The sequence below is a fragment of the Elephas maximus genome, chromosome 19 (genome assembly GCF_024166365.1).
Source record: "Elephas maximus indicus isolate mEleMax1 chromosome 19, mEleMax1 primary haplotype, whole genome shotgun sequence".
NCBI lineage: Eukaryota > Metazoa > Chordata > Mammalia > Proboscidea > Elephantidae > Elephas > Elephas maximus.
Window position 1 is genome coordinate 50,004,666 of NC_064837.1, and position 8,418 is coordinate 50,013,083.

The window sequence follows — 8,418 nt, forward strand, 5'->3', positions numbered from 1 at the left end:
TTAATGAGGCTTCGATAAAGGCTCTGGACTCGGAAGCTCCCCGGGCTTCCCGGTTGATGAAAGGCATCCATGCAGGGGCGAGGGTAGCGCATCCCTTTTTGGCACGTGGAAGCTCCGCGTTGGGAACGCTCCCAGGCCTCAGGCTCTGCGTCTCTTCATTTGTATCCTTTTTGCTGTAATAGAACTGTAATCCTAAGCAGAGCGCTTTCCCGAGTTCTGTGAGTCGTTGTAGCAAATTACCAAACCTGAGGGAGTAGTGGGAGCTAGCAGGCCGGAAGTGAGAGGGAGCCCTGGGGCCCCCGGAGCTTACCGCTTGGCATCCCGACCCGGGGTAGTGGGAAAACTCCCAATTTGTAGCGGGCAGGTCAGCCTCAGCCACCCCGGCCTCCCACGCTCTTCCTCGGGAACCTCCTTAGGGCGTCTGAACTGGTGGCTCCTTGTGCCTGGAATGCTCCTCCCCTCGCAGAAGAGGACTGGATTTACCGCGAAGCTGTGTCCTCCCCACGGAGGGCCCCGTACCCAGGAGTCGCCGGTCCACCCGGTGAACCTGTCATCGCCTGCATTGCCCGGGGGACTGTACTCTGGCGGCGCCCACCAAGAAGAAAAGAAGAAAATTAATGGTAAATAAATCCTCATCATCATAAAAGAGAGGGAGGGAGAGAGAGAAGGTGAAATCGAGATACATGTGTGTACACTTATCCGTATATGTCTATATACATACATGTGTGGAGGTGGCATACGGTTAGGAGGACACTGTGAAACCCTTTCAGCGTAGCTGTGCGTTTAAGGATTTGAAAGAAAAACCTCATAGAGCGGTTTGCGTCTTGCTCGTCCTGGGCTTTTCCTCCTTTTTCCCAGGGCGACGCGGCTGAAGGAGCTGTCCCACCCCATCCTCTCTGTTGATTTACGTGCGGCTGGGTTTGGGTTTGGGTTTGGGTTTGGGTTTGGGTTCCAAGGCGAGGGGGCGGTCCCGCCGAGCCGGAGAAGGCCCGTGTGGGCGGTTCATGCAAATGAGAAATGTCTGTTTCGCCCGGAAGCTAGGGGAGCTGGAAAGTTAAAAGGTGCAAAAGGCCCCAATAAGTATCAACCTGCCAAGCCACGTATTCGTTGAGGTTCTGACAGCAGCACGCTGGCAAAAGTAGGAGAGCGGGTGAGTCCTGGGTTGAGGCTGTGTGTGCTCACCGTGAGCTGAAGATGTGTGAGGGGAGCAGTGCCCCGGCGAGGGGGGCGGAGGCCGGCATCGCTTCTCGGCCTTTTGGCTAAGATCAAGTGTAGTATCTGTTCTTATCAGTTTAATATCTGATACGTCCTCTATCCGAGGACAATATATTAAATGGATTTTTGGAGCTGGGAGGTGGAATAGGAGCTTGCTCCGTCCACTCCACGCATCGACCTGGTATTGCAGTACCTCCAGGAACGGTGCACCCCCCTCCGGGGACCACAACCGGCGGTCTAACAGCAGCAGAAATGGCGCGCTTCTCCTTGTCTTTTGCGTTTATGTGGCGCCCGCGTCTTCTATCCGGGGCGCCTTACGGAGTACACCAGCTCGGGTCCTCACGTCTGCCACACCTCTGAAAAGCCTACCGGGAGGGTTTGCCGCTCAGGCCCCCCCTGGGGTCCACCCACCCCGCTGCAGAAAATTCGGTGTTTCACCGCTTTGGAAAGCGCCGCCTCCTCTGGCCCTAGTGGGCTCTGACCACGTGTGCACAGGGACATCAAGTGGACGCTGCCACCGGGGCTCAGGGCTGGCCCTGCACATCAACCCGGGTACGGCCTATTCGTGAGCTTAGAATACATACGTCGCACACCTATACAACAGGCTCAACACCCACGGAGGCAGCAGTCAGGAAGCCAAAAGACGCCTTGCGTTGGGCGAATGTGCTGCAAAAGGCCTCTTTAAAGTGCTGAAAAGCCAAGGCGTCGCCTTGGAGACTGAGGTGCGCCTGACCCAAGCCGTGGTCTTTGCAATCGCCTCCTACGCATGCGAAAGCTGGACGACGAATAAAGAAGACCGAAAGGAGAATTGACGCCTTGGGATTTTCGTGTCGGAGAAGAATACTGGCGATACTACTACCGTGGACTGCCAAAAGAACCAACGCACCTGTCTTGGAAGAAGTACAACCAGCATGCTCCTGGAAGCAAGGACGGCGCCCACACACATACTTCGGACGCGTCGTCAGGAGGGATCAGTCCCTGGAGAAGGGCGCCATGCTTGGTAAAGTAGAGAGGGCCAGCGAAAAAGAGGGAAGACCCTCAGTGAGGTGGATCGACGCAGTGGCTTAAGCACAACGACGATTGGGGGGATGGCGCCGTACGTAGGGTCGCTATGAGTCGGAACCGACCGGATGGCACCTAAGAGCAACAACAACGTACAACAGGCACACTTTTGTATTGCACGTGCATACGTGTAACGAGATGTATGAGTGACAGAGAGCGCGAAGGACCAGAGGGGGGAGCGTGCGAGTACCTCCAGTGGTATAACGGTTACACTGGCACTCTATATACCAAGTGGAAACCCTGGGGGCCTAGTGGTTAAGCACTGCGGCTGTTCACCAAAAGCTCGGCAGTTCCCATCCGCCGGGCCCTCCTTGGCAACTCTACGGGGCAGTTCTGCTCTGTCCCGTAGGGTCGCTGTGGGTTGGAATCGGCTCGATGGCAGCGGGTTTGGTTTGGGTTTTGTCTTCGTTTTTTTAATCAAGTCGGATGGTATTAGTTGGTGGTAATGCTGGAAACCCCGGTGGCGTAGTGGTTAAGTGCTATGGCTGCTGACCAAAAGGTCGGCAGTTGGAATCCGCCAGGCGCTCCTTGGAAACTCTGTGGGGCGGTTCTACTCTGTCCTATAGGGTCGCTGTGAGTCGGAATCGAGTCGAGGGCAGTGGGTTTGGTTTTTTGCTTTTAATGCTGGAGATAAGTTAGAGACGGATGCTGTAAACCCTAGACTCCAGCGACGAAGGCGTAAAACAAAGAGGTAGGGCGCGTTTTGATGAGAACGCACAGAAAGTGCAACCCTCGTCCGTTGCTGGGGGGAGCGTACCACCACGTTCGTTCCAGTTGCTTTGGAGAAGCCCGGCGGTTCCTCAGACACTCAAACAAACATGGAGTCACCGTATGACCCAGCGCTTCCCCTCCTAGGTATATATACCAGCCAACCAGTTGTTGCCGTTGAATCGATCCCAGCCCCATGACAACCCCACCTGTGTCCGGGTAGAACTGTGCTCCACGGGCGTTTCGATGACTCACCCTTTGGAGGCGGACCACCGCCAGGCCTTTCTTCCGAGGTGCCTCTGGGTGGACTCCGACCTCCAACCTTTAGGTTAGCCGTCGTCGAGTGCTTTGCACCGCCCGGGGAATCCCGCCTTGCAAACACACCCTGCTTTTTCTTCTCCCTTCCCTGACTTTGCTCAGGCGCTTTCTTTTGCCTTGAACACCCGCCCCTTCGCCAGCTCTTCTGCCTATTGTAGTTGTTAGGTGCCCTGGAGTCAGAGCTGCCCCTCCCCCCCACCCCCCGTAGGGTTGCCTAGGCTGTTTATTGTTATGAAAGCTGCCTCTGGGTGGGCGTGAACCTCCAGGTTCCCGCTAGCAGCAAGCAGTTAAGCATTTGCACCACCCAGAGAATCCAGTGAAGGCATAAGACCACACAGGAGCTAAACTTGCTCATTGCAACAGTTTTCAAAATAGCCCAAAGGCGGAAACAGCCAACACATCCGTCAACGGATGAACGGGAAAAAAACGAAACGTGGTGTATTCGTACAAGGCGGTTGTAAAAGTTTTGCACATGTTTTTCTTGTGAAGTTATTTACCTTGAGGGTATTGTGAGGTTTACTTCTGCTTTTTCCAATCCCCTGTATGTCTTTTCTCCTTCTCCTTCCTCTTCACTTTCTCCTTTTCCTCCTCCTCCTCCTCCTCCTCCTTCCTCTCCTTCTCCTTCTCCTCTTCTTCCTCCTACTCCTCCTTCACCTCCTTCTTCTACTGCCTTGTCGCCCTGGTTCCCCAGTCCAATGTTGAGTAGACCTGGTGCAAACCTGACTTTCTTGCCTTGTTGTTGATCGTACAGGAAAGATATTCAGTCTTTCACCATGAGGTATGTCAACTCTAGATTTTCTTAGCTGCCCGTTATCGGGTAGACGTTCCATTTTACTCCAAACTTGGTTGTTTTTTAAATCATGAATTGGTGTTGAATTTCGTCAAATGCTTTTTCTATACCCCTCGAGATGAGCAAGGAGCCCCGGTGGCACAACACTTAGGTGCTTGGGCTGCTAACCACAAGGTTGGCAGTTCGAACCCGCCCAGCAGCTCCTTGGGAGAACGACCTGGCAAACCGCTCTCATAAAGATGATAGCCTAGGAAAGCCTATGGGGCAGTTCTCTGTCACATGGGGTCGGTTATGAGTCGAAATCGACTGGATGTCACCTAACGACAGCAATAACAACTGTGAGGTAATTTCTTCCTTTTTAGTCTGTTAACGTAGTGCATTACATTGATCTTAAAAGTTAAAGTAACTTCGGACCGAATCCTGGTTTCGGGTCCGGCATGTCAACGGCTCTGAACCACCAGTCCTGTCCTCACCACAAGAAAAAACTGAAAAAGTGAACATCAACGACTCGTTTTACACCCATCAGGGAATAGAGTTCGCGGGGCAAATTATCGTCCAGAAAACCGGAGAGGCACACACGCCAATACAAAGAATCACCGCTGCCTCTGGGCCTAACATCGGGGCTTTGCCAGGGATTACAGCTTGAGAGAACATCAGTTCCTTTGACCTGGTACGTGATGGCCGGCTTTCAACAAAAGATTGCGAGGGAAAAACAAAACAAAACAGTCCAAAGAGACAGGGCAGGCATCAGAAACAGAGTCCGATATTGCAGATTTGGGCAATATCAGATCGAGATTTATAATAACTATGATTAATACGCTCTAATGGAAATGTCAGCAGAGAGGCCGAAACTCTAAGTATCAAGAGAAAATCTAGAAAGAAAGACAAAACAAAACCTTGTAACAGGGATGAAGAATGTTCATCCGTAGACCGGACATGGCTGAGGAAAGAATCAGTGAGCGTGGAGACATGTCAATAGAAACTCCCCAAACGGAAAAGTAAGCAGAAGAAAAGACTGAGGAAAAAGAGGAGCATCCAGGAACTGTGGGACAACCACAAGTGACGTAACAAACGAGCCATGGAAAGACCGGAAGGAGAAGAAAGAGAGAACGGAACAGAAGAGATACGTGATGGAATGTCACGTAATGTAATAACGTAATAATGGCTGATACCTGTCCAGAACTGTCCGCAGGGACCAAAGCATAGGGGGCTGAGAGAACACCGAGCAGGAGAAACAAAACCAGAACAAAACCAATCAAAAGCCTAAACCTAGGCACATCACATTCCATTCAAACTGCAGAAAATTGAAGGTAAAATCTTGAAAGAAGCCAAAACACAAACAAACAAACGAAAAGCCACCTTAGCTATAAAGGAACAAGGGTAAGAGTTACATCAGACTTCTCTTCATAAACCGTGCAAGCGAGGAGAGAGTGGAGTGACATATTTAAAGTCTTGAAAGGAAAGACAGCAACCTAGAATTCTGTGCCCCAGGATTTAAAGACTTTCCCAGTCAAACACAACTTGCGGGAATTGTTGGCACTAGACCCGCCCTGCAAGAAATGCTAAAAGGAGTTCTTCAGGGAGAAGGAAAATTACATAGATCCGAGACTCGGATGGACAGAAAGAAAGGAAGAGCGTTCGAGAAGAAATAACATGAGGGTAAAACCGAATATTCTATTTTTTCTTGTGCTTAACCGATCTCGCATAACCATTTATTTAAAATAATAATAGTAGCAACGCTCTACTGGATGATGATAGCTTATGGATAAGTGAGATGTATGACAGCAATGTTAGGAGGGACGGGGGCGCGGTGGGTGTTCTCTTTCTCTCTGCGGTGGTCCTCAACGTCCATCTTCCCTGACTGCCCCCGACCCCAGCTTGGAGTTCAGCTTCGAGTGGCATACCACCCACTCCCTCACCTCCTTCCCGCCATCGGTCCAGCCGCGGGTCTCCCGTCCTACTGCGCACCCGCTCATTCCTTGGGGATTTTAGCTCCCGGCTCACTGTCTCTCGCCGACTTACTCCTGTCGCGATTCCCGGTGATGGCAACACCCGCGCAGATGATCCTTCCAACACCCTGGCCTGATCTCAGCTCCTTAACCTTGACCCCCATACTCTAATCTACGGCCCGTGTTCAGATTTCGCCAATCATCTCAACAGAGCCCCTTACTGCCATTTGTTTTCCTGGCCCAGGAGCCAGTCCGGGATCACTTGTTGCGTTTGGTTGGCATGTCCCTCTAAGTCTCTGTGGGGCGGAGGCTTTAAGTTTGCCCAAAGCATTTGGTCTTTATCCTTGGTCCCTGAGAGATGATAGCCTCTAAAACGTTGGGACTGTGCCCCAGTGAGTGAAGTGTCTTGGATGAGGGCTCCAGACCACACCACCTAATGAGGTGCCTCTTTGGTGGGGGTTGGCCAGGCCAGAAGGACTCAGTTGACTGCAGGGCGCGGGGTGGGGGAGGGGGGTGGGGGGGTGGGGAGGCACGATTCAATCAATCCTGCCCGCTTAATGAGGCTTCGATAAAGGCTCTGGACTCGGAAGCTCCCCGGGCTTCCCGGTTGATGAAAGGCATCCATGCAGGGGCGAGGGTAGCGCATCCCTTTTTGGCACGTGGAAGCTCCGCGTTGGGAACGCTCCCAGGCCTCAGGCTCTGCGTCTCTTCATTTGTATCCTTTTTGCTGTAATAGAACTGTAATCCTAAGCAGAGCGCTTTCCCGAGTTCTGTGAGTCGTTGTAGCAAATTACCAAACCTGAGGGAGTAGTGGGAGCTAGCAGGCCGGAAGTGAGAGGGAGCCCTGGGGCCCCCGGAGCTTACCGCTTGGCATCCCGACCCGGGGTAGTGGGAAAACTCCCAATTTGTAGCGGGCAGGTCAGCCTCAGCCACCCCGGCCTCCCACGCTCTTCCTCGGGAACCTCCTTAGGGCGTCTGAACTGGTGGCTCCTTGTGCCTGGAATGCTCCTCCCCTCGCAGAAGAGGACTGGATTTACCGCGAAGCTGTGTCCTCCCCACGGAGGGCCCCGTACCCAGGAGTCGCCGGTCCACCCGGTGAACCTGTCATCGCCTGCATTGCCCGGGGGACTGTACTCTGGCGGCGCCCACCAAGAAGAAAAGAAGAAAATTAATGGTAAATAAATCCTCATCATCATAAAAGAGAGGGAGGGAGAGAGAGAAGGTGAAATCGAGATACATGTGTGTACACTTATCCGTATATGTCTATATACATACATGTGTGGAGGTGGCATACGGTTAGGAGGACACTGTGAAACCCTTTCAGCGTAGCTGTGCGTTTAAGGATTTGAAAGAAAAACCTCATAGAGCGGTTTGCGTCTTGCTCGTCCTGGGCTTTTCCTCCTTTTTCCCAGGGCGACGCGGCTGAAGGAGCTGTCCCACCCCATCCTCTCTGTTGATTTACGTGCGGCTGGGTTTGGGTTTGGGTTTGGGTTTGGGTTTGGGTTCCAAGGCGAGGGGGCGGTCCCGCCGAGCCGGAGAAGGCCCGTGTGGGCGGTTCATGCAAATGAGAAATGTCTGTTTCGCCCGGAAGCTAGGGGAGCTGGAAAGTTAAAAGGTGCAAAAGGCCCCAATAAGTATCAACCTGCCAAGCCACGTATTCGTTGAGGTTCTGACAGCAGCACGCTGGCAAAAGTAGGAGAGCGGGTGAGTCCTGGGTTGAGGCTGTGTGTGCTCACCGTGAGCTGAAGATGTGTGAGGGGAGCAGTGCCCCGGCGAGGGGGGCGGAGGCCGGCATCGCTTCTCGGCCTTTTGGCTAAGATCAAGTGTAGTATCTGTTCTTATCAGTTTAATATCTGATACGTCCTCTATCCGAGGACAATATATTAAATGGATTTTTGGAGCTGGGAGGTGGAATAGGAGCTTGCTCCGTCCACTCCACGCATCGACCTGGTATTGCAGTACCTCCAGGAACGGTGCACCCCCCTCCGGGGACCACAACCGGCGGTCTAACAGCAGCAGAAATGGCGCGCTTCTCCTTGTCTTTTGCGTTTATGTGGCGCCCGCGTCTTCTATCCGGGGCGCCTTACGGAGTACACCAGCTCGGGTCCTCACGTCTGCCACACCTCTGAAAAGCCTACCGGGAGGGTTTGCCGCTCAGGCCCCCCCTGGGGTCCACCCACCCCGCTGCAGAAAATTCGGTGTTTCACCGCTTTGGAAAGCGCCGCCTCCTCTGGCCCTAGTGGGCTCTGACCACGTGTGCACAGGGACATCAAGTGGACGCTGCCACCGGGGCTCAGGGCTGGCCCTGCACATCAACCCGGGTACGGCCTATTCGTGAGCTTAGAATACATACGTCGCACACCTATACAACAGGCT

The 8,418-nt window shown here is 53.1% G+C and overlaps 2 non-coding genes across 2 annotated transcripts; both read left to right on the forward strand.

Moving 5' to 3' along the window:
• The first annotated feature begins 1,239 nt into the window (after positions 1-1,239).
• LOC126063410 (U2 spliceosomal RNA) lies at positions 1,240-1,430 on the forward strand. The gene has a single exon (XR_007514350.1). It is a non-coding gene; the product is annotated as a U2 spliceosomal RNA (small nuclear RNA).
• Positions 1,431-7,835: 6,405 nt separating this feature from the next.
• LOC126063411 (U2 spliceosomal RNA) lies at positions 7,836-8,026 on the forward strand. The gene has a single exon (XR_007514351.1). It is a non-coding gene; the product is annotated as a U2 spliceosomal RNA (small nuclear RNA).
• The last annotated feature ends 392 nt before the right edge of the window (positions 8,027-8,418 follow it).